Raw genomic sequence first — 27,070 nt, 5'->3', positions numbered from 1 at the left:
TTCACCTTCTGCTCTTCTCCTGCCTTTCTCCCACTCCTCCCCCTCTCTCTCTCTCTCTCTCTCTCTCTCTCTCTCTCTCTCTCTCTCTCTCTCTCTCTCTCTCTCTCTCTCTCTCTCTCTCTCTCTCTCTCTCTCTCTCTCTCTCTCTCTCTCTCTCTCTCTCTCTCTCTCTCTCTCTCTCTCTCTCTCTCTCTCTCTCTCTCTCTCTCTCTCTCTCTCTCTCTCCACCTGCATTCTCCCCTCGTTTCTGCATTCCAATCATTTTTATGTCAATACTCTAGTTCATTCAGAACCTCTACCTATTATTCAAAGATCATTCTGCCAAACACTCATCATTCATTGGGGCTCGAGTTGACCCACTATTTCATTTGAAGTCTGCGTGTTCCTCCGCTCTGATGTCTCGTCTTCACAAAAGCATCGAGCGGATAGTGCTACAAAAATGCCAAGCAAGGCCGCAGCTACATTACAGTCACCGTTTAAACACTGTAAATGGAAAGCAAGGTTAAATAGCATAGGGAACTGGTTATAATGGCAAGGATGAGTTTTCTTCCGTTTACGTGCGTGGTGATATCGTGCACAGGGCCCCATTTTCACTTGAATCCGTCCATGATGTGAAATCAAACATACAGGGAGAAATGTTTCATCTTAGGTGGGGGGGAGGGGTGTTATGACCCTAGGGCAGTGCAGTGGTTCTCAAAAAAAATCAATTCAAAGGAGCTTTATTGGCATGAGAAAACGTACGAAAAAAAGATTGTGGATTTTGTGTCAGAGATATAGTTATACAATATACATCCATATAGTAGACGTTAGCTTTATACTCTCTCAGGTCACCCCTGTAACTTCTTTGACATTTAACCACTTGAACCACAGTATCGGCTTACTATATTATGAAAGTATTCTGCAGCACCCCTGGACTTGCATCACGTCACGTACCCCTGGGTGATAGCCTATGTGTGTGTCTTTCCCTGTGTTGTATCTTTCCCTGTGCATTTCTTGGGTGAGTGGCACTGCTGATTGAGTGATTGAGTACCAGCTGGTGTGTGAGTGGTGACTGATTGTGATTGATTACTAGCTGGAACTAGCTGCCTGCTGATTATTTCCTGTACGATGGCTCAATTAGCAGAGTCTGGAGTTATCAACAAGGAGTCCTTGTGAAGGAGTCTGACAAGGAGTCCTTGTCAGGGCATCAAACCCAGTACAGCACGGTCCAGTTTCCAAGCCCCGGCAACATGTACGGTCCAATGGCTAATATGGTCACGTGATTTACGGGTGTATTCGTTTACGGAAGTCATAGCATCATTCATTGGTCGCCGAAGAGTGCAGGAGAGACAATTGGTAATCAGTGATCATTTAAATTCCAACACACAATTTTAAAATAGTCCTTGCATGTTATAGAAAGCAGTTTCATGTGTCTTTGTATATAGCCTAGGGCACGGGTTGCCCCGTGACAATCAGAATACTGATATATTATTGATTTCAGCTGTTACAATTCCAAACATGCAAACATGACCCGCTTTAATTACTTCAGTCTATTAGTAGGTTAATGACTAGTATTTCTGCGCCTTGGTAAATATGCCAATAAACATTGTGTTTATTGGCATGATTTGTCACGAGCCGAGTTGGCTTTGTCCACGGCGTAACCGTCTTTACATAAATACTTTTTGAAAAGCCTATGGAGAAAATGAACGGGGAATCATTTCCTGGGCCACTCGTCGTTCTGAAAGGGGGCGGGACTGCGACGCTCTATAGTGGCCAAAGTTACACCTACTGTAGCTCTGGTCCATAGCTCTAATGCGTTTAGAGTTAAGTTACTGTCAACTTCCGGGGCTCGCATGAATGCAGACCAGCCTCTCGTCTTTAGCGTAAATAAAAATAACGTTTTTGCTACTAGGCGGGTTGTGTCATTAGAAAGCCTACTTTCCTTAGCCCCCTGACCACACGTATAAAAGGTACTTTTTGGCCAAAAAGGGATTTTGTTTCCACAGGGAAAAAAAAATGTGTGGTGGGGGGCTCAGAGTGCTTCCACTAAGGAAAGTAGGCTTTCTAATGACACGCCCCGCCTTTGTTTTGGTGAGTAGCAAAAGCGTTCTCTTTATTTACGCTAAAGACGAGAGGCTGGTCTGCATTCATGCGAGCTCTGGAAGTTGACAGTAACATAGCTGTAAATGCAACACATTAGATTAGAGCTATGGACCAGAGCTACACCTACGGCATACAGCATACTGCACATAATCACCCAGCGTGGGTCTGAGCTTGTTAGTTTCCAACCATAAACCTCTCATTAAGAACGGAAATGTGGTTTTCTGCAATTAAAACGTGTAATTATTTTGTTTCCACTGCACTCTGACCATCTGGTTGTCACAGTATATGTGGCTCTGTGTGGGCATACTGTGGCTCTGTGTGGGATTGGGCTTGCCTCCTAGCTTCCAGCCTTGGCACACCCGTCTGTCTCTGGCTCTCAATTGACACACCTGCCGGCCATGAACTCATCAGCCCTCACAGTATTTAAACCCTGGTCTCCTCTCCACTCATCGCCAGATCATTGCACAACCTCTCATGGTAGTAGCTTGACTCTAAGCCAGTGTTTACTTTCTAGTGAAGCTATAGTTTATTTATCTGTTAGTTTCTAGTATTCCTAGTGTTTTGCTCCTGTGTGTTTACTGCTAATCAGGCTCTTCTCTTCTCCTCCAGAACCCAGCTCACCTGTTCCACTGCCTGCTTGTCATCTGCCTGCCCTGACTGCTCATCTCAGCCTCCATGTTTGTTTTCCATGCCACCTTCTAAATACCTTAAACTTGCTCCCGTGTTATTTGGCTACGCTTTTGGGTCCAACTTTCTGCAAACCGTGACACTGGTGTGTTGTCTCAGTAAAGTTAAACTAATATTTACGAAAGGACTCGGAGAGGGTCAATTCGGAAAAAGGCGGTTTACTTATTTGCTTGCTATTTCTATTTATAATAAACTCTGCAACTGAAAATAAAACAATAGAGCCATGCAAATAAAGACGGACAAACTGGAATAGGATGTAAGTAAGATACACAAAAACTAAACGGAAACTAAGTAAGGGTGGGCTCTCTGCATTATTTACAGTATGATTGCCTTTCTGCATGCAGACCACGTGAATAAAAGAAACAGGCAATTAAGGGAGGGATTTTGGCACCAGTCTAGATAACAAAGGATGCAGTCCAAGTTCAACTGGAGTAGACACTTTCTGACTGAACTTATTGCAACTTTAGTTTGATAGTTTTCATGATGAAATAATACTGTATGTCGTGCAAGAGACATTCTCTTATTATTATTGTTGCAGAATAATCTTAGTTTTAGAGGAATTTGCCAATGCACAACTCAAAGGGTGGCGACAGGTGCGTAGCACAATATAGTGCAAATGTTCAAAAGGGGATCTTTGGTAATAGAATCAAAGGAAGGACCACATACTGTCTGGAACCTGCAATGTTTTTGATTTTATTGCAGAAGATTCTAAATCATTAAAAGATACCTTTTTAGAGAAAGATACCTGTGGCGGGGTTGGCGAAAGGGCCTTTCTGTGTGGAGTTTTCATGTTCTCCCCGTGTCCCCTAGGGTAGGTACCCTCACAAAAAACATGCAGTAATCCTGGTCTCTAAACTGCCTCCCCCTGGCCAGCCGGGGCGCCTGATGGAGGGGAAAGGAACTGGTTGGAATAACGTGTTCCTTCCACGCGCTACGTCCAACCAGGGAAACTCCCCCCTGTCAGGTATAAAGGAGCGACTTGGACACTCATGCATGAAGGAAGCATGAGTTCAAGTCCGTTGCTCTCTCCAGGTTGGCGGAGGGTGTGTAGAGAGTGTACGGAGTCTGCAGTTCTGATTGCAATGGGAAGTGCATTCCATACCCCCCCGAGGGGTCACAAATAATCCCCAGGTTGAGAACCCCTGGTTTAGAAGCTTGAATAGGAAGTGAGCCAAGGACAGCCATCCAAACTTGCATTTCTGCAGCTGGCTCTCACCCTAGCCTAGCCCATCTTCTGACAGTAGCTCTCCCATATCAGACGCAAGCTCCTCAGTTATGATGAGAAGGGAGATTCTATCTCATTCTGCTGCTGACTTCAACATTGTCTGAAGGGAAGAAGATAATGGACATCATATCCATGGCAGTCGTAAAAATAGGCCTATAGGTGGCTTTTTTATGTTAGCTTAACTTGAAGAGTATACAGTACTTTCAAATGCATGATGTCAAAGTTTGTGTTTGTCAGGTTGCGGTTGCACTGAACAGGCAGCTGTCACAGCCAGCTGAATGTCCCGGCTGTCACAGCAAGCTGTTTCTCTGCTTCGTCAACGTCCTACTGGTTTTATCTTCAATCTGTCCGTGTTGTGATTGTAGGAGTGCATACAGAGCAGTGGTGGAAAATGTACTCGCAATTTTTACTTAAACGTAAAAGTATCTGTGCTCCAATAAAGTGAATGTCCGGAATTCAAAACATACTTGCGTAGTACAAAAGTATTGACATCAAAATGCACATATCAGTGAAAGTGCTCATTGTGTAGAATGTCCCATTTGAAGTTATCAAATGTATCTTTTGAAAATAGCAGAACTTGTAGATCGTCTATTTTCAAATGACAATGAAATGTATATAGGGCTGAAGTGCAGGTTTATGTATGTTTCCCAAATAATAATCACAATCTACAGAGTAACTAGTAACTAAAGTGTTCAAATAAATGTAGTAAAAGTACAATATTTGGATCCAAGATGTAGTGGAGTAGAAGTAAGGGTATTGGAAAAAAGTGAAGTCAGGTCTGGACTGGACTGGGACAAAAATTCGGCCCGGTTATTTTCGCGCAAATTTGGCCCAGACCGGCCCACCACAACCAGCGCGCAGATAGCAGAAACTCTACCGCCCGCTCCGTCGAGGCACACACAAACAAACAAGCCCTAATACCACCACTTTTAGAGAACATCATAAATTATACAAACCAACAGACAACTACACAACCCTTTGTTGCTCTCACAAGAATGGTGGCAAAAGGATTCAAGATAGAGGGTTTATTTGTCACTCACTTTGACTGCCTGTCATTTTTTTTTAAATCATATCATATAACTTGAGCGGCTTCCTACGGTCGCGGCCCACCGGTAATATGACCGGTACGTCCTGTGGCCAGTCCACCCCTGAGTGAAGCACAAATACTTCAAAATTGTACTTGAGTACAGTACTTAAAGGGGAAAACCACCCATTTTCAACATTTTACTATGTCATTAATATACCTTAGAGCTGTTGTGTGGAAATAATAAAAAAGTCCCCCCATGCTGTGTTTCCTAGAACTGTAAGTATGAAAAAAATCATTAACATGGTGAAACACATCTTGATGACATCATCAAGATGTGTTTCACCATGTTAATGATTTTTTTCAGATCTCCAGTTCTAGGAAACACAGAGTGGGGGGACTTTATTATTTCCACACAACAGCTCTAAGGTATATTAATGACATAGTAAAATGTTGAAAATGGGTGGTTTTCCCCTTTAAGTGAATGAACTGTAGTTACTTCACACCACTGCAGGTGCAGTCAGTTAAGAGACCATGCCGCTTCTCATCGCAATCAGCCTGCCGTGAAACACGTTTTGGTGCCAAGGACCCACACGAAATGATAGAATTGAATTTGGCCACCCATCTGAAAAATGCTTTGTGCCAAGGACCCCCAGAAGAGAAGCTTTTGATACACTTTGAAGCTTTTTGTGTGTGCGTGTGCGCGCGCATGTGTGTGTGTGTGTGTGTGTGTGTGTGTGTGTGTGTGTGTGTGTGTGTGTGCGCACGCTACAGGCTGTTCCCCTTCAGCTGTCATGCAGGAAGGAGATATAAGACTCCTAAAACCTTTCCCTCAAGGCAACAAGGCTGTTAAATTAAGTAAAGACTGGCACACATGTACACACTCACTCATATGCGCACGCACGCATGCACGCACGCACACACGGTATACATTGTTACTTAGCACGTTATTGCATGGTTATTGCCCTGTGTGTGCCGTTTTATACTTCCACTGTGTGGCTTTTAACTTTGTTTTTATGGCATCTCCCGAAAGCCATGAAGGGGAAGCTGTCATTTCCGTTCCGTCATATATTTGACGGAAGCATTTTGAAAATTGTGGGAGACAGTGAACTCGCTGAACACTAGCAATTCCGTATGCTTTACCATTGCCCGCTGTTATCACAGGCTTCCTGCCCTATATATATATATATATATGACTGGGAATTCTGCCTCATTGACATTCAAGTGTCGCTCTTTGACTGGCAGCCTGCTATCAGTCTGCTCGAAATTAGTTTGCGCACCGTAACATTTGAAACCAATGTGCTGTCAGGTGGCATGCTGTCTGTGTCTCTGAGTATGAGACTATTGAGTTCAGTTTGACTGGTCACTTCTTAAAATACCAAACACGTAAAGCTGAAATCCCCGGGGTGGTAGATAACTTTCTGGTGTATAGTGCCCACGGTATTGCAGTCGCTGTACCGCAAGGCTTTTTGTTTACCGAGCAATCTTCGTTCCTACTCTCACCTATGGTCATGAAGTGTGGGTCATGACCGAAAGGATAAGGTTGCGAATACAAGTGGCCGAAATGAGTTTTCTTCGACGGGTGGCTGGCATCTCCCTTAGAGATAGAGTGAGAAGTTCAGTCACACGAGAGAGACTCGGAGTAGAACCGCTGCTCCTTCGCCTGGAAAGGAGCCAGCTTAGGTGGTTCGGGCATCTGGTTAGGATGCCTTTCGGGCGTCTCCCTAGGGAGGTCCTCGACGCACGTCCCACTGGGAGGAGACCAAGGGGCCAGTGAGGCTATTCAACGTTGAAGCTCTCCTCCCTAGTGGTAGGAGGAGGGACTACAGGCGGACCCGTGGATTCATGACCGGGAAACCCCGTGCAGCTGGGCTTTAACATTGAGCGCTCGGTTGCACTTCCGCATTTGACCACCAAAATTTGGAGGTCAAATGCGGAAGTAGACGTTCTGAGACGGTACTTCCGGCAGTCTTCCAGGTGCTTCAAAACGCCACTGAGCAACTTCCACTGACATGAATAGCTGGGGGGGCGGAGCTTCGCGCCAGTTCAGTCTCTATCCTTTTATATACTCTATGGAGGAGACCCTGGGGCAGACCAAGGCGCAGTTGGAGGAAACACATCGACTCACTGGCCTTGGAACGTCTCGGAATCCCCCAGGAGGAAGTCACTAATGTTGCTCTGGAGAGGGAAGTCTGGAGCACTCTGGTGGAGCTGTTGCCCCCGCAACCAGACTACGGATAAGCGGTTGAAGATGGATGGATGGATGGATAGTGCCCACGCTGTGGAACGATCATCTTCCACCTTACGTTAGAGCTTCCTAAAACCATGCCTGTGTTTAAAATCACGGTTGAAAACTCCTTGGCGGTCGAACATGCTGACTATAGGGTTGCTGTTTGCACTGCATTATGTCTTTATGTTGCCCTGATTATTATAAGATTATCATAAGATGTGAGATGTTTAATCATCTTGACGGGGGTTATTTATATACTGTATTATTACCGCCTATTACCCGGCTACTTAATACATAAATTGACCCAAAAGTAACATTGCTTATAGGCTAATGAAAGTATTCCATAAATGTTCCATGAAAAACAAGGAAGTGTTGATCAGACTTTCAGTTCAGTTATACTGCATCGTCTATTTCTCGCTTCAAATGTTCTCAAAAACATTCTTCTGTCGGGCACGGTGGCACAGTCAGTAGTGCTGTCGCCTCACAGCTAAGGTCCTGGGTTCGATTCCCGCTGGGGGGCGTTGGGGGCGTGTTCTCTCCTCCGCGTCATCAGTGCCCATACCCGAGGTGGGGTTGGCGAAAGGGCCTTTCTGTGTGGAGTTTGCATGTTCTCCCCGTGTCCCCTAGGGTAGGTACCCTCACACAAAAACATGCAGTAACATATTGAGTCCATCAGTCATTATCGAGAAATGACACACAATTGCTGAATTCAGCAATTGACCAATAATTGTTCCTCCAAGAAAGGTTTGAATAGTTATTTTCCTTTTAAAACGGACAGGGCGTACTGTACTCTATGTGATTGTTGCGAGCATGAACTGGAAGAATCAATGAATAGTTTAATTTGGGCAATTTATAAGAAATTGTCGTCTCACTTCCAGTGGGTGGCACAGATTGCCTTCTTTCCGTCTCAGCTGTTGGTTTCATGAACAATTTGTGATCAAGTATGTCATTTTCTCATTTTTGCCTGTATATTTTATTTTTTTACTTTGGTTCAAAGAATGGGGTTAAGTGCAGGAATTGAGGACATTCCAGTCGTGATTGGATTTTTATTTTTTCCTTTCTCGAAAAGATCAAATTAATGCGTTATGATTGCTGTCCCAATTCGGTGCCTCTGAGATATTGATGGAGTCTCCTGCAGTAAATTGATTTATTTCCAGCTGTTCTCTACATGGGAATAGATTGTTCCCTGAACACAGTGAGTGAGTCTGTCTGTCTGTCTGTCTGTCTGTCTGTCTGTCTGTCTGTCTCTCTCTCTCTCTTTGATAAAGCTGTGTCTCTCATACTCTCTTTGTCTCATCATGGTCAGATTAGACGTCTATTATGGAAAATCGTTTTGCGAGAGACGATTCATGAATGTGGTGTATTCATGAATTAATTAATTTAAAACACCCAGCGCAGTAACTTCAATTCTGTAAAACGTGGCAGTGAAGTGAGTGGCAGTGAAGTTAGTTTCTAGAAGTGGGACGTGGACTCCCATAGGCTCAAAGAGTAGTAGCAGTACTCTTGGAGGCAGATGCTGGCCCCCGCGGTGAACCGAGATCAAAGTGAAGCGGGCCGCACTGTAGCTCACTTCGCCTATTTTTGGTAACCTTACTTCAGGGCATGGGCTCCAAACGTCACTCTTTGTAACTCTCATATAGGAAATTGGCAAAGGGAGCTGCATATCGATCGTAAAGTGCTCTACTTTTACGTAAACTTCCCATAGACATAAATACTGTATATTGTGTTGTATATGTATATGTATATGTGTAGGGGGCCTTATGGGCTACGTACGGGCAGTGATGGAAGAATAACTCGTATCACTTTACTCATACTAAAAGTATCAATACTGCAATGTAGAAAGTCTGGAATTCAAAATGTGCTTGAGTAAAAGTACAAAGTATTGGTATCAAAATGTACTTAAAGTAGGCAGTATAAAGTAGGCTATACCCATTACAGAATGTCCGAAGTTTTCATGAAAATGTCAGATCTACTGTACCAGCTCATAATGTGTCACATCGCGACGCATTGTGAGCTTGTGGATCGGCTATTTTCAAAGGGCCGAAATGTATAGGGCTGAAGTGATTAGTGTACGTTTTGTAATAATAATAACAAATCGACCAAAGTTTTCAAATAATTGTAGTGGAGTAAAAGTACATTTGCCTCTGAGATGTAATGGAGTACAAGTAAAAGTACTGAAAATTCGAAATACTTGAGTAAAAAAAATATAACTATTTGTTTTACTTAAGTACAGTACCTGAGTAAACGTACTCAGCTGCCGGGGGAAACGGGCGGGGGAGGGGGGGATTATGACACTCGACTGCCGCTCGCTTCCGATCTATACTATCTATATTCCATCCATATTAAAAAACGTTTTTCAAAATAGTAAAAAAAAAAAAGGATGGCAAAGAAGTTTAAGGATAAGGGGCTTAGCATGGACGAAAATAGAGCCCTTTGTCTTTTATTAGCCTTGACCGTTCGGGCCGACTATCACATGATATGGTATTATTATGAATTGCTCTGAAGCATCATGTTAAATGACATCCATTGCGGATTAGAACAACACGTCTGAGACCCACCCCAGAGTTCTGTACTGTCTCAGACTCTCAGGCCATTGCGTCCTCATAGCTCGTTAGTAACGCCTCCTAATCCTAATTCCTAATAGCTCCCTGGAGCAGCAATAAGAGACTTGGGTATTGTCCGGCTGAATGGCTGACCGACTTCTACGTCTGGTTCAAGTGAGGATAAAGGACATGAGACACCCTATGATATGATAGTCTCTCTCTCTCTGTCTCTGTCTCTCTCTATCTCTCTCTCTCTAGTAGCTCATGTCTGTGCTGAGTTTAATCAAATGTCTCCTCCGAGGCTTCACTATGTGACGCACTGTGTGTGCGTGCGCGTGCGCGTGCGTGCGTGCTACAAGCAACACATTGTGAGCTTGTATCTATTTTCAAAAGATACATTTTATTCATTTGAAAACTTGTGAAACTTTCAAAAGTGACTCAAGTGGCTCAAACATTACACTTTTACCTGCTTTTTACTAACACTAACTTTACAAAGATGCCCAGAACATCAGGATGAACCTGTGTCGTTTATGGCTGCTCCAACAGTAGTGGCAACATTCAACATTGGAGAAAAACGGAATGTCAAAAAAATACACCGGGGTGGCTGAGACCAGAGCCATAGAGTAATGGTTGAAACGAAGCAGTGAAAGGTCCTGAAAGATACATAACGTCAGTCTTACCCAATACCCAATCTTTCTGTTGTATGAACACAAGGCTGCTGTACTTTATACCTCATACTTTAAATGCTTAGTATGAGGTATAGAGTACAGCAGCCTTGTGTTCATACAACAGAAAGATTGGGTATTGGGTAAGACTGACGTTATGTGTCTTTCAGGACCTTTCACTGCTTCGTCTCAACCATTACTCTATGGCTCGGGTCTCAGACACCACTTTATAAAGTTAGTGTTAGTAAAAAGCAGGTAAAAGAGTAACGTTTGAGGAGACTAACATCAGTCACTCTACCAGTCACTGTAGTGGAAGACCTGCGAGTTTACACAGCAGATATGTCGTCTCCGCCTACAGGAAATACGTTAGCTGCGACCATGAGACCCGTTTCTGAACGTGTCTATACTTTTTTTTACTTTTAAGTACATTATTACACTTTTACGTAGGTACTGTACTTTTATAAGTAAATGTTGAATTCCGGACTTTTACTACAAACATATTTCTACATTGCAGCATTGATGCTTTTGCTTAAGACAAAATAAAAAGAGTACTCTTTCCATCGCTGAGTCCCTATACAGCCAATAAACATTCATTCAAGTTTGTTGTACTTAGAACTCTGTTTACACGCTTCTTCATTCCCTTTCAACTGTACATCATTTCTCAGTTTTGATATGTTTTTTCTTTTTCGTTTTTAATTTACTAGATTGAACTGAAGAAGAAAATCTGCGCGTCAACCACATAATCACAAACATCCCAGGTTTGACTCCAGCTAACATGCAGTGTTGCATCTCTGTCTCTTCTCCTCCGCCCACAGCTTTGCCACTCCGTACCCTGGTCTCTACCGAATGAAGCTAAAGCACACGGTGTACTGTACACTGACCGAGGCAACAACAAAGTAGACACAGAGAAAGAAAGACAGCAGGACAAAAGGCCGAGCAGAAGGAAGGAAGAGTTAAAGCGCAAATAACATGCATTTTAAAACTGCTTTTAATATTTATTATCGTATTGTCTATGTCCCTCAAAGTTATTTATAATGGTTTGAGCCTCAATCACCACTCTGATATAACCAGGCCTTGTCATTTCTTTCTGGACTTTGAAAGCAGTTTTAGCTGCAGTACCACAATGTCCTGAGGTGGTGGGGGTGCTGATATGCAGATTATTTAATATTTGAGTCATTATAATACTGATGCTAGATAAAACCAGGCTTGTTTCCATTCCATGCCAGCTTGGAAAATCAACAATGGTGGACAGTGTAAACAAAGTGGAAATGCAAATTTGGAACTGAAGACTGAAGAAGAGGAGGACTTATACAAAGTAGGGTGACATTGATGACATCACGATGAGGCCAAAATCAGTTGAGCTGTTCCTGAGAGCAATTTCCATTAAAACACCCATATGACATGAAAGCCTGATTGTTCAAAATTGGTTATTTGTGGGGATAGAAAACACATATGGGAGCCCCAAAAACACAAAAGAAATTGAAAAAATTGAATTTTATGTTATAGGTCCTTTAAAATAAGCAATTAGAACTGGGACATTTTGAGCAGAGAGCGTTCATTGCCTTTAACCCCCCCAACAATATACATCTCTATCTAGAAATGCACCAAGTCTCTGTGTGTACGTGCGTCTGTAATCCACAAAATGTATTCAAATTCGACACACGCGTTCCACACCACCACAGGGAGTGCAGTGCCCGGGGGTCGAGTCGGTCTGACCCACGGTTGTCCAGAACAACCACAAAAGGCCTCTGCCCGGGCTCTGGACAGGGCCCCTGCCCAGGCTCCATATATGGAGCTGGCCTGGTGGGGCCAAGTGGGGCATGGATCTCCAACTTCCATCGTTACCGACTCCGGGCACCGGTCTAGTATAATATATCTAGTATTGTGTAAGACGAAAATCTACATATAGCTGAATATAAATTTTAAAAAAAACACGGACCCTCATGTATTAGAGGGACAATATCAGTCACCAGAAAAAAGGTTGGGTATTTTGGTTGTTCACATAAGCCTGAGTAGACGATTAAATGATCAAAACTTTTTTTGAAAGTGAAAAGTGAAATAACCCTTTAATGGGTTGAATGCGAGCCAGGGCAAAAGAAAGAGAGAGCATGAGGTCTACTGTGGTCGACCATTTGGAACAAATTATTGACATCAAACCTGTTGATTTTATGGTGGATCATCTGTTATAGTAAGACTACATGCATGCATGGATGCATTATGGTTAGATTAGGCGGCTGGTGGTGATTTTGGGTGGGGTGGGCTATAAGACACCCATTATACTGTATACTATAGTTCTACCTGCAGCAATAGCATCATATTCCAGATATCAAACAAAGTACAGTAATGACACTACTATAGGCCTATAGGCCTTCTTTGTTATAGCAAGTGCTCCACAACAACAGAAGTGCGTGCCCACAACATTTCACTGCTCCAGTGAACATTGTATTTATATGTACAGATAGCTGCTCTTACTGTAATTATTAATAATAATAAAATAATTTGAGCCTGCGGTTAAAACAGCAACAATAGCATGCATGTTTTAAACAAAATATAAGACCAGAACCAGACAACTAATTAAAATGTTTGATTATTACAGTCATCTTTAGGTGTAATGCAGCTTTACAAATAGCAGCCAGTGGTACAGCATATAGCCTACTGAAACTCTTCCCCTCTACAGTAGACCTCTTCACTGCTAACCTCGTCACAAGGCTTTCCCACTGCTGTTACACACACACACACACACACACACACACACACACACACACACACACACACACACACACACACACACACACACACACACACACACACACACACACACACACACACACACACACACACACACACACACACACACACACACACACACACACACAATCATCATCAAACCAGGAAGTTATGCAGGAACGCCTACTGAGTGGATAAAAACTACTTTCTAGCCTTGACAACCCATGCATCCAAACAGAAAAGTCCTACCTGATTGCATTAAACAACATTAAACAATGTTAAACTCACTTTGCCTGTTCCTTTGCCACTCGATGTGCCATTCACTTTAAGCATGCGCATACCCTCTATTCAAGTAGGCATGTCATGTCAGCTATCAATCATTCAACTCAATGAAAGCCAATGGAAGCCTTTTGGGCTGTAAAAAAAAATCAGCCCATTTTGACCTATTTGTGTTTTTCTTAAACTATTTGATACTGTTGCTGCTAGATAAAAGTATATCTTCTAAAACATTTTTAACGAGCCACCCTATAGAGTAATAAAAGGATAGAGACTGAACTGGAGCAACAGTCCCGCGGAGTAGCGGGGGGCCGCTACTCATTTCAGTGGAAGTTGCTCAGTGGCTTTTTGAAGCACCCGGAAGGACGGTCTACTTTTTTTCTTTTCTTTTTTTGACACCACATTTGGTGTCCAAAATGCGGAAATGCAAACGGCAGATCTACAAGCTCAAATGTGACATATTGTGAGCTTGTAGATCGTGTATTTTCAAATGTCTGAAATTAATTGGTTAATGTATGTTTTGCAATAAGTAGTACAGGTACAATATTTGGATCCGAGATGTAGCGTATAAGTACAAGTAGAAGTAGAAGTAAAAGTATTGGAAATTGGAGATACTCCAGTAAAGTTAAAAGTACCTCAAAATGTTACTTAATTATAGTACTTGAGTAACAGTATACTTAGTTACTTTCCACCACTGCAAACATAGAGGGCATCACGCCCTGAGGAGAGAAAGAGTACAATCAAGAAGTTACAACAAGCAATAAAGTGGTCATTTAATTCATTAATAAACCTGATTAACGTCAGCCCCTCTACGTGACGTGAAATGGACAATGTTAATCACACACTGCTTTACGTTCATCACACACTACTTACTTCTCTTCATTAACCCATTTAAACCTGAGGAGTGAGGACGATTCTACAAATGTCTTCTAAATACTGACAGTTTTCTGAAAAACGCATGTTTCTATGTCAGTGGTGCTCAACCTTTTTCATATCAAGGACCCCCAGAATTATCTGTAATTGGCCACCGACCCCCATCTGAAAATATGTTGTTCCAGGGACCTCCCAGAAGCAAAGATTTGAGTTCGCTCTGAAAGAATATATATTCAAAGATTTGCGCCGCATTTTCATATTCTTTTCAAAAATAGCTAAATTATAAAATAATGCTTAAAACACCAAAAGGGGTTACCGCCCAAAATGGGTTAAGACCGACCGCCGGGACGCATGCAGTGTCTTTATTAAAGCTTAGTAGCCTCTGGTCACATTCACACCAGGACGCTTTACGGTGATTAAAATAAATCCTGCTGCGTATAGTCGTAAAAGTGCGCTTCATTTTGCAGGCGTGAAGGCTCATTCGAATTCTGGTACGCATCAAACAAACGCATTCTAGAGCGCCAAAAAACGGGGGGGGGGGGGGCACCAAGCGCACCAGAGGGCAGATCACTGCAGGTGTGAATGCAATCGCATCAAATAGGGATGCACCAAAGAATGTGCCATTGTGGCATGAAGAAATTGGTATTTGGCAGACGAGGAGGAAGGAGAAGGCGTTATTATTACGCAGCACAAAGATGTCTTCTAATCTGATTTATCAAATGCCGAAAGTTAACCACAAAAACACTGCAGTGTAGGATGTTTACCGAGAGAATGGAGGCGATTGGGTTACATTGCACATTTGCACAATTTTGCATGTCGCATTAAATTAATGAGTTTGCACTCGCAGTAAAGACCTGGACTTGTTTGTGTAGACACTAGACAGGCTATCCTATTAATCTACCAGGTTTATTTATGTATGTAGGCTAGCCGCTACTTTACAAAACAAGTTGGTAAAGGTGTATCTGCTACCGTGTGCGCACGCACGCACGCACGCATGCACGCAAGCACGTGATGGCTGGTTCTTCGCTTGTGAAGATCATATAGGAGTTCAGAGTTTGGGGTCTTGCAGCTTTGCTTTGCAGCAGGCACGTTCATGTTGATAAACCGATGCTTGATTCCACAGATTTTCTAGCAACTGTTGCACTTGAACTGTTGCACTTACGGCGAGCACGTGTGCGCATTTCAGCTGTCTGCTTGATGTTGCTGAGCTTCACAGCATGCTACGTTTACAGCAGAGCGCCAAGAGTTTTTGCCAGCGGCAGTGGAGCTATTTGAGCTGGTCTTTGAAACGTAAAGGTCTGCTTTTGGCAGCCTGGCCGTCCTCCATGCGTGAGACATGCCCATGAGTCCAGCTAGCGCAGCTGACGAACCAGCAGTGTGGCTTCTATGCTGGGTAAACTGAGCTCTCTCCAGGACTTCAATGTTGGTAATGTGGTCCTGCCATCTGATGTTTAAGATGCAGGAACGCAGGCAACGTTGGTGGACACACCCCCTGGCCCTGCCCTCACTTTACGTCCTAACTATTACTCAAAAGTATATCATTTCAACACCATATAGATTTCACTGTGTAGTTCATGAATTGAACACATTGATAAAGTTCCCTGCTGCTGCGGTGTGAACTCAAACGCAGCAAATAAAAAATGCAAGAATGATGCAACTTCACTTTCACCCCCAATCGCACCGAGTCTACCGAACTATAGGTGTGAATGCGACCTCTGATAATCATCACGACAGCCCTCTATGTGTTTTCGACTTTTTAATAACGTAACATGAGAGAGTTGAGACAGGGTGACTTCATGAATTATCTCGCACAGTGCTCCCCAACCTTTTCTGACACCTTTTTTGGACCAGGGCCTACTTGAAAATCACACAAAAAAATTAAAATAATTATAATTCTAATAATCCCGGCCCACCAAAGTTTACTGTAATCGGATTACCTTTTCGAGTAACCCAATGCGTTAGTTTTGCAATAGGGTACTCGGTTACTTAGTTACTTTTTCCAAAACAATGTTACATGTACAATGTTATTTTATTACCCATATTTCCCTTTTAAAGGAAAAGGGAAAATCCATCCAACACATTTGCGCATGTTTCCTGATAAATTAATGAGCTCGTCACTGACATGTTACACAAAAATCTATTCACCAATTAGCCCTTTGCTAAACCCCACCCCAGAAGCGATTGTCCAATGTCAATCCAAATAGTTTAGCAACCGCTGCTAAGGATGGCAAGCTTTCGACACCTCATAGCTGTCAATGTTATTTTGCATGGTTGAGCTGTGTTGTTGAACACATACACAGCTTAACGTCGGGAAAATTACACAACTGACCCACCCAGGTGATGGAAATTATACTAATTACCTTATGGCTCGTACACACTGCCCGATATTTGCTCCGATTATGCTGTCGGGAGCATTTTTTGCGCTCGCCGACAAAACTCCAGATCTGACGCAAGATCGGGCTTTGATCGCCGAGGTTTTGCTCGCTGTGTGTGAAAGGCTCTGCGAGAAGATATAGCGCCGATAAAAGCGCTCACCGACGCCTTCCCGACCTTTTCTGAATATGCAGCAGGTTTGATATTTGACTCTGTCGCTGACTTAACAGTATGAACTGGGTTGCTACCGCACACCGAGAAGGCCTGTATTACAGCCAATGAGAGCACAGGACAGCTGTGCTCACCAGGGACAAATTAGCCATTGGGCCAGTGGGGCCGTGGCCCAGGGGCCCTTGGCTCTCAGGGGCGCTCGGGGAAATTGGACCGTGATGTACTAGGTTTGACGCCCTGAAAAGGGTTCCTGGGGCCTTTCATTGGCTGTTAATTTTGTTAAATTTAGGTTAAAAAGATAAAAACACGGAAAAACACAAAAACGTTGCGCGCACGCACGCTATGGGGGCCCTGCAAATATTACCGGCCCAGGGGCCCTCGTGGGGGTTAATCCGTCCCTGGTGCTCACTGACAATGTCTGTCTGTCTTGTCTGTCGACTGTATCGATAGATAATATATAACCTTTATTCCTTGGGTAGATCCCTGTGTCATACATATTGGTAGCTATATTAGCCCAATGTTGCTGTTGAATAATGTTGATAAAACCGCATCGGAATCAACAGTGCAGAGCAAACTTTTGGACCTTGTGCGCTGTGTGTGTGTGTGTGTGTGTGTGTGTGTGTGTGTGTGTGTGTGTGCGCGCGCACACATACGGAGAGAGACAGAGTTATTTAATGAAATTCAAGATTTAACGTCCTGTCTTGGAATAAAAAACTAATGATGTAGCCTATGTATCGCATCTTGGTGAACTCTTGCAGTGTGTGATGCCTATAGTCGGCTATCAATCGTTTAGTGTGAAAGCCACACAGATATAATGACAGTCGATTTAAAAAGAAAAAAAAGACTCCTGTAGTGTGATATACATAACGATCTGTTGACTCGCCGACCACTTTAAAACTCCTACAGTCTGTAGGGGCCATTAGTCTTACCGTGCACATGACAACTCCTGTCGTTAAAGTCCATCGTTAAAGTTGGTTGAGTTGGATACCGTTTCTCCCTCTATTTCCTTGTATTTCTAGTTTATTGAAATAATGTCACATGCACATTTTGTCCAGTGCATAGCTTACTGCAGGCCTTAGAAAGACTAGATTTAGAAAACATTGTGAAGCTCTTGCTAGTGAAATGATCGATTATTCATATGGGGAAAATCCCATAATTTAACATGCATGCATCTCAATGGGTGAGAAGGGTCATGGAGGTATTATTTTTTGGATTTGTTTGAAGGGTTGACTGGTTGAGAACATCCACAGTGCAAATTAGCCTTTTGGTGAAGCCCAGCACAGCTGCACAACACTGGTGGTCACTGGTAGGCTGGACTCTGTTAACACTTTAATTGCCCGGGGTTATTTAATCCATTACATTATAGCGCCCATTCGATTTATAAACACGGACCACTTTTCCGGACGGACCGGCGGAAGTTGTTGATGTGTGTGTAGCAGCTAGCCACACCACTCTAGAGTCGATTGACAACAACGGGAGACAAGAATAAATCTATCGAGACTAGCGACTGGACCGTGGAGCGCCGTCTAACTCAGGATCTTTTTTCATAAAAAGACGGGATGATTTAGATCGCGAGTTATGAACGTTTTAAGATTTTCGTTTTCATCAGCTAAACAGGGGAGGGAGGTTTTCGATGACGTCTCACTCTTGCGCGTCACCGAGGATTGCCCAGCAGGCGCGCCTGGGCTATAGAGCCATGCGATCCGTTCTCATATCAATAATCTTCGTCTTTTGGACAATACTTCGTCCTGGGTGTCGGGCGTTACTAATAGAAAGGACAAAGTACTTCGTCCTGGGCGATGGGAGTGTTTTAACCAAACATAATCGTAATGTGCTGTACAGGGGCATATCATACAGTACTGTACAGTATGTCATCATTACTCAAAGTTTTAATTGTCGTTTTTTTCTCAGGCAGTAATTCTGTAATGTACTTTTAAAAGTAACGTTACCCGCTACCCAACACTGGTAGAGACATTGCTGTTTTTATGTTGTTGTTCTTTCTCTCTTAATTTCCTTGATGGCTTTAATTGTGCTAAACTTCTAAAGTTTTCAAGAGAATAATAAGAATGTGTCTTTACAATTTAACAGACAAAACAGAGACAGGTGTGGAGCTCATAACCACAGAAACACATTTATATAATTATGGTTTCATTTTTGAAAGCCAATTTAATTGCATATAAATTACGCTTGAGTTTGAAAAGGTACCTTTCACCGTGAAATAAAACATTGCAACATCTGTTGAAGTTGAAATTGCAATTAAATTCAGTCCATGAAACAAGGGTTTTTGTTTGTCATTGCTTGAAATTAGTTGGTTTTTTTTGTCAGTAAACAGCAAAGCCAGCTGGCGTACCAATCCACAACGGACACATTTGAAACACATGCATCCAGGGGAATTTGGCGAGAAGGGGTGCATGCTTTAGTTATGTCGACCCAAAGTCTGCCTCCCGGCCAGAAGAACCGTCTCAAATCCTAGCCTGGCATTGTCTACACCAGGGTTCCCCAATTAAATTTCCTCAAGGGCCATATTTTGACTAGGGAACCAGGCTGGAGGCAGAGTCCGCACGCGCGAAAAATGTTTTTTTTAATTTTTTCATTAATTAAGAATTGTTCTCAACCAGTGGTCCGGTTTAATGCCATTTATATCTGGGACACCCCCCCAAAACAAAACAAAAACCTTTTTTTTTTTTTTTTTTTTCTTCCAGGGGCCACAAGGGGGCGCTCCACGGGCCGCAAATGGCCCGCGGGCCGCCTATTGGGGAACCCACACTATACTATAGCGTGTATGAGTGTGGCCAATGTCATACTACTCAAATCCCACTTCATCCCACAGTTTGTGCAAGCTCATTCCTGCAGCACAAGATTACATACCGGAGGACAAATTATTATATCACATGTAATTAGCCCATTAACTCTTTGAGAGTTTCAAGGATTTCTATATAGTTTTTAGACTTCTCTATGGCAGAATGGCGTTTTTGAATGATTTATTGAAAATTCTCTGCTGTGAATGTGTGACAACGAAAGACCTTCAGAGAAAGCTTGGCTTGTCTGCTTCCAGGAAAAAAATGAACTGAGTTGATAAAATGTTTAGTTTTTGTGTTGGAAGCCATTTAAAAGAGCCTGCATTTACACTGGGTAGTGTTTCTAGGACAACAAAAAAAGTTATGCCCGGTTGAAGTTTTATTTTCTAAATAACTTTTGTTCTGCTGGGCGTACATAGCCATGCAATATCTCATTTTAAAGGGTGAGTTGTCTAGTTCAATTAAAATAAAATAAAAAGTTTCTCACATGTACCACTGTAGATATTTTGCCATCTATAAATAGCATGGTCAGTCATGATCAATCTGACCTATCCAGCTAAAAGTCCCCCTAGCTCTGAAATGGAACATCATATAAACTCAATTCTTTTTTGGGGTAAAATTAGACATTCTAACGCACATTTTGATATATACCATGTTTACATAGTCTTACCAGTACCGTGTCTATTCATGCATGTATCTCAAAAACCTGTTGTGAAGAAACAGTTTTGATAAAAAAAACACATCCAAGGACATTGTTTTGATATGACTTTGTGCCCATGATATGTATCAAAATATAGACTTGAATGTATACTGTATTATAACAAAAAATTGGGTTCTTACCATCTACCGTTACAGAGTAAATCACAGTTGAAACTCGCTTAGTCAAACCATAAACCTCAGAATAGTGAACAAAATAGCCATGACAGGTCTAACTCATTGTAAAAGCTTGTCTTTTATTTTTTATGACTACTAACATAATACAATTATAATAAATATTACAGAAAATAAATAGGCCTACATACAAAACAGTTGTCCCCAAACTCCCCAGTGTCCCCAAACCACTGCATTCCAGTTGTTCTTGACGGTGTGTGTGTGTGTAGGCTAAATTTAAAAAAAACAACAACTGAAATGAATGAATGCATCCGGTTCAGTGTCGGGGGAACTCCATCGCAGTCTTGACTCTTCGTCTTCATCATCATCATCATCATCATCATCCTCCTCCTCCTCCTCATCTGATGCCAGTTCTAAATATATAAAAATAAACATTTAGCTGTAGTCAGCCCGGCCAATAGCCAGTTGGGGGGGGGGGGGGACGTAGGCTATCTGACATCATCGTCATCATCATCACACGGAGACACACTAAACAATGTACAATCATGATTGTATACAATATACAATGAATGCAATTATCACGCAAGCTCAGACGTCAATGAAACGTCATACAGATCTTATATAATACGCTACTGTTAGCTTCACTCCCCGTCCCCCCTCCGATCCTTGTAGCAAGGTCATCATAACCACTAGCCCCATATGTGCCCTCTCCCTACGCTCATTCTGTAGCTCCGAGATGATGAGCGTAGGGAGAGGGCACATATGGGGCTACATAACCACGCGTTGCTTCAGTAAACGATGCATGTTTGTTCTCCGTCTTTGTAGACAGTAAATAAAAGGAGCGAACATTACTCTAAAGATCAGATCGCCTATAAGGCACGCTACAATATAAAATACTTGTACTGCCATGCGTGCATGCCTGCTACGATACATTTGTACTGCACCAACCGATCGACACCAACCCCCCCTCCAACCATTAGCCAGCACCAATGCACCGACCAACACCATTAGCCAGCACCTTTGGTGCTGGCTAATGGCTGGGGACCATCGTGGTGAGTCATTCTGGCGTCATGATCTGACTAGTAGTAGTAATTATCCAAGCATCTATTTGTAGCGATCATCTTATGATTTCTGATCACTATAGAAGGGCATTTTCTACAATAAGATTACCTCAAAACATTCCGGGTTGATCGTCTTCTTCAATGGTTTCCCGGTATAGCTCATCGGACGACGATGGGGAGACAATGAAAAAAGGAGGGAGGGAGCAGCGAGTCTCGCTGTAAGCACTGGACCAGGGCTACTCCGCCTGGAGAAGGCGACTGGGACGCGTATGGATCAATACTACTACCACAAAACTCGCTCAAATAAATAGTACTGCTTTCAACTTTTTCTGCTAGAAAATCGCTCGGGCGAGACGGCAAAACAGGCAAAACAATGAAAACTATGAAGACTCCCTCTGCCCCCACTGTTTACAGGGGGTGGGACCAGCTTCCAATGGCAACACGTACACGTGTGTCACGTGACACGGGTTTTCTGGGTAATGTAGTTGGAATATAAGCTCAGGAATTTAAACAGCGCTTCGGAGCATATTAATATGTTTAGATTCATCAAAAACTGTGAAGACGCCAATTGGCGTCATTGATCATTTACGGAATTCTGATGAAGACGCCAATTGGCGTCTTTCATCTTCTAAGGGTTAAGACCCGAGACCAATTCTAAAAAAAATAAAAGTCTTCTAAATCCTTATCTGGAAAACGTGTTGCTATATAGTACTGTATCATTGGTGCACAAAACCTTTTCATGCCGACCCCCCCCCCCCCCCCCCCTCCTCCTCCCCGAACAGAAGAGTTAAGAGTTTGCGTTAAAAAAAAGTACGATATACTGTAGCCTGTATTCAAAAGGTTTTCACAAATTTTCACGATTTGTCAAAAATGGCATACATCAAGTATACTTGTATAGCCTATATCTGCTATTTTGGAGTAGCCAAGGAAATCTAAAATGACACAGACGCTTTCCCGGTTTTAGTGGGTTAAACTTTTTAAAATATAGATTGAAACACATTGCTGCTATGGATCTCAGTCGTCACAAGTGTGAGTGTGTGCGTGTGGAGTGTATGTGTGTGTGCGTGCGTGGGGAAAAAAAAAGAGGCTGTGAGCGTGGGTGTGCCGCGTGCGAGGCACTTCCGAGTCTGTCGAGATGATGATCAGGGCTGACAGTGTTCCAATGCAATATTGAAAGCTAATTATGCAAATTACACAGGCAATTTTCTCCCTGATTGGTGAAAGTAGTTACTGACCATGGCCGCCTCCTCTCATGCCCATCACGTCGATGACCGATTGGATCAATGTGGTGGTCTGAGTCGCGCGTGCGGCTCGCTTCTCAGCATGAGGCGGGATGCAATCTGGGAACCCATCTGCAAAAAGAAAAAGAGCACTGCTGTTTAGTTTCCTTTGAAGTTGACTCTGGGGGCATGCGGGCACAGCATAACTATAAATCAGGCATTGCGATATAATAGGCCTAGATTTTAGTTTGACTAAAATCTTATGATATTTAGTGACCTAAAACTAGACTAAAACTTTTCAGATGAAAGATTACTAAAACTAAATGGAATTTGGAAGTTTTCACAGCCTCTCTCTCTCTCTTTTAAATGTGCTGTCAAAATCAGCACTGCTCTGCACTACAAGGCAACGCTGAAGGCTGGGGATGGTCTTGATGTTTCTTTTGGCGTAGTCTACAAATGCCTTCAGTTTTCCTAGAAAAGCTATATGTTGCTACTCGCTACTGTATAACTTTTCATGTCGAGGACCCCTCAAAAATATGTATTTGAAGATTTTAATGAGTTAACGACACCAATTATCCCCCCCCGGGTTGTCTCTGCAGAGAGGTCAGCCAGCAAAAGATGACGCCAATACAGTCGTTACTGTCCATACATTGAGTACTCCCTTTTCTTCTCTTGTTTGTGTCATCATTATTGCCCTCTCTTCCTCTCTCTCTCTGTCTCCCTCTCTGATTCTGCCAGTTTGTCACTTTCCAGAACGCCTGCCTGTCTGTCTGTCTGTCTGTCTGTCTGTCTCTAACTATACAGTAGTTTCGTCAAATCTGCTTTGATGTCCATGTAATTGGAGAGCTTGCTTCGTGCGCATGTCGGTTTGCCTTTTCATGCTTGTTAGTTGAAGTTTGTCATTATCTCTCTCTCCGCTCTCTCTCTCTCTCCTCTCTCTCTGTCTTCAGTTCTATCTAATGAGCTTTGACGCGTGAAAGAAAAACTATTGTGTCGATGTCATCATGTCCTATTATAATTGTTCATAAATGTTTCTGTAAATCCTTGTGCACATGTCTTTCGTCGATATACTTTGTTCCACATGCCAAGAGAGACCCCCCCCCCCCCCCCCCCTCTCTCTCTCTCTCTCTCTCTCTCTGTCTCACAATTAGCCTCTGTTTAAGTTGCATGAACAATGCAGTCAAAGAAGCACCGAAGTGTAAAAATATCAGCGTGAAAACTGTAGAAAGTATATATTTTTTTGTTTTAACTTTTTTTTTTGATCCCACGATTTTGTAACCCATTTTTCACCCGGTACCAATTGCCTAAGCTGTAAACCGTGGATGCTATACTCTCCCTCTGCAAACCTGGAGAGAACACCGAACTGAGCTTATAATGCTTCCTTCAATCAATGCATAAGGAGAGAGCAAGAACGCTCAACTGCGCTATGTTGGAAGAATGTCAATGCCCCTACGATCGGCTTTTGGCTGAGGAATTTAACGACCAGTTTGGCACATGAGAAACTAACGTATGTAATTAGGAAGAAACCTGCTATATTCTATAAGATATGGGAGAAGTTCTTGGACTTCATTAAGCGAGGTGATATTGAAGAAGCTTTGGATGTATAGTGGTTAATTGGAGTATTCAGCTGTGGGGTGGGGGTAGGGAACTGTGACGGACATTGTGCATTTGTTTGTTTAACTGTATGTAATGTGTTTCTTTTGTGTGTTTTTTTGTTATTATTATTATTATTTTTTTAATTTGTTCTGTAAATATGGACATTTCCTGATGTTTCTTCGAAGATTTTGTTTGTATTTGTGCTGCCATGGGGATGTGGGGGGGGAAATATATGTGAATAATCGTTTTGAAATTACTATTGTTGTTGTAAAGAAAAATCAATAAACATATGTTTTTAAAAAAAAGGAGTGAGCAAGACTTCGTATCACAGGGTGGAACGTGGTGCGTGGAAGGAACACGTTCATTTTCCAACCAGTTCATTTCCTCTCAATCAGCTGTGATGTGTGCTCTCGCATGCTTGTTAGTTGAAGTTTGTCATTATCTCTCTCTCTCTCTCTCTCTTCAGTATATTCTATCTAATGAGCTTTGACGCGTAAAAGAAAAACTATTGTGTCGATGTCATCCTGCCCTATATTATATAATTGTTCATAAATGTTTCTGCAAATTAAGCCTTGTTTTCATGTCTTTCGTCAATCTTTCGTAGGCCACACCTTTCGCAAACCCCACTTAGGGGTATGGGTGCTGATGACACCTAGGAGAGAACACGCCCCCAGCGCCACAGCATCCCCGGTGGGAACCCGGGACCTTCTGTGTGTGTGTGTGTGTGTGTGTGTGTGTGTGCGTGCGTGCGTGCGTGCGTGCGTGCGTGCGTGCGTGCGTGCGTGCGTGCGTGCGTGCGTGCGTGCGTGCGTGCGTGCGTAATTTTGGGAATTGGGTCGCCTGGCTTAGTAAAATGTGTTTATAAAAATACCCAGACAGTGTTTTTGGGTGAAAACAAGCTATATTCAACCGCCTATATAACTGAAGAACAGAACATCGTTGGTGACACATGTTTCCCCCTGATGAAAGTAGCTCACTCTCGTCTTCCCTTTGAGATATTTGGTGTTTACATCGTCATAGAACAAAAATATTCTGTGGGCCTTGAAAGATTTGCAAATCTTAAGTAAGTACAATTTTGAGCTATTCGTTTAATTTTCAATACTTTTACTTCTACTCCACTACATCTCAGAGGCAAATATTGTACTATTTTTGCAGAACCACTTCAGACTGTATACTTTTTTGTCATTTTGAAAATAACAGATCTACAAGCTCTCAGCGCATTGCAAAGCGACGCGTTGTGACCTTAGATCTGCTATTTTCAATTTTTTTTTTTGTATTCACTTTATACATTCGAAAACTTGTGAAATGGGACCTTCTACATAAAGACTACTTTTGCTTCTGGTACTTAAGGTAGGCCTATTGATGCCAATTTTCTACTTTTACTCAAGTAAATCTTGTACTTGGCCTGGACGGTTAGCTCAACCATCTGGCTGCTGAGCCAGCCTGACGGCGTGCCGCAGGTTCGACTCCCGATCGGTGTCTTCCCCCCCCATCTCTCTCCCCATTTCCTGTCAGACTACTTAAAAAAAGAAAAAGGTAAATCTTGTACTTTCTGCGATAGGGTATATTGATACTTTTACTTAAGTAAAACACGTGTCTTCCTTTACTGTGCGAAGCACAATTCTGCCGACACGGCGCTGTCCAATTTGCATACCGATAGGGTGTTGGGTAATGAATGTCATTATGGAAGTGTTTGTTTGTGCCATAGAGCCGTATACAACACTCATTTCCATTCCATTGAACATATGGTAGAGCATGCAAAGAAGAGAGGGAGAGAGAGAGAGAGAGGAGAGAGAGGAGAGAGAGAGAGAGAGAGAGAGAGAGAGAGAAAAGGTATAATGTGAAAAAGAGAGAAGGGGGGAGTAGAACAAGACGGAGGAGGGACCGGTCGGAAGAAAGACAGCAATCATAGTGTAGAGGCAAGATGAAAGAGAGAGGGGGGAACAGAGAGACAGAGAGAGAGAGAGGGGGAGACATGAGAGAGAGAGAGAGAGAGAGGGGGAACAGAGAGACAGAGAGAGAGAGGGAGAGAGGGGGAAACAGAGAGACAGAGAGAGAGCGAGAGGGGGGGACATAGGGAGAGAGAGAGAGAGAGAGAGAGAGAGATAAATTGGCTGGTAATGTATTGGATCTTGTACGTGTTCTTCCGAGCCTGCTTGTCCCTCCTCCAACCTCTCCGTTACCCCCCTGGCCTGCATTGGCCTACTCTCCCCAACTATGGAATGAACTCCCCATTGCAATCAGAACTGCAGACTCACTCCCATGCAGTCTTCCACCGTAGTCTGAAAACGCACCTCTTCAGACACCACCTTAACACGCAGCACTTGCCGCAGCACTTGCCCTATAGCCTCGACGACCTTGCAGGCGTATGCAAATGCTAAAATATGTAATGACGATGTTATGTGGACAGGTGCCAGGTCATTATTGATCGGGCATCCTATAGTGTTTATAGTTTCAATGTACGCACATTCTACTGTCAGACGGATCATCACGGATGGTAGGTTCTTGCATGGTTTACTATAGATGACTGTTTCTGTGCATTTGATTTATTACCTTGTGTTGTTGTTCTTGCTTTCTGTCTGCTAAACGCCTAAATTGTAAAATTGAGAGAGAGAGAGAGAGAGAGAGGGAGGGAGAGACTTCATGTTATCCTCTCTCATCAAGCATATGATGAAGATAAAATAAGTC

The sequence above is a fragment of the Electrona antarctica genome, assembly GCF_951216825.1.
Source record: "Electrona antarctica genome assembly, chromosome: 21".
Lineage (NCBI taxonomy): Eukaryota > Metazoa > Chordata > Actinopteri > Myctophiformes > Myctophidae > Electrona > Electrona antarctica.
This window is presented reverse-complemented; position numbering follows the sequence as displayed.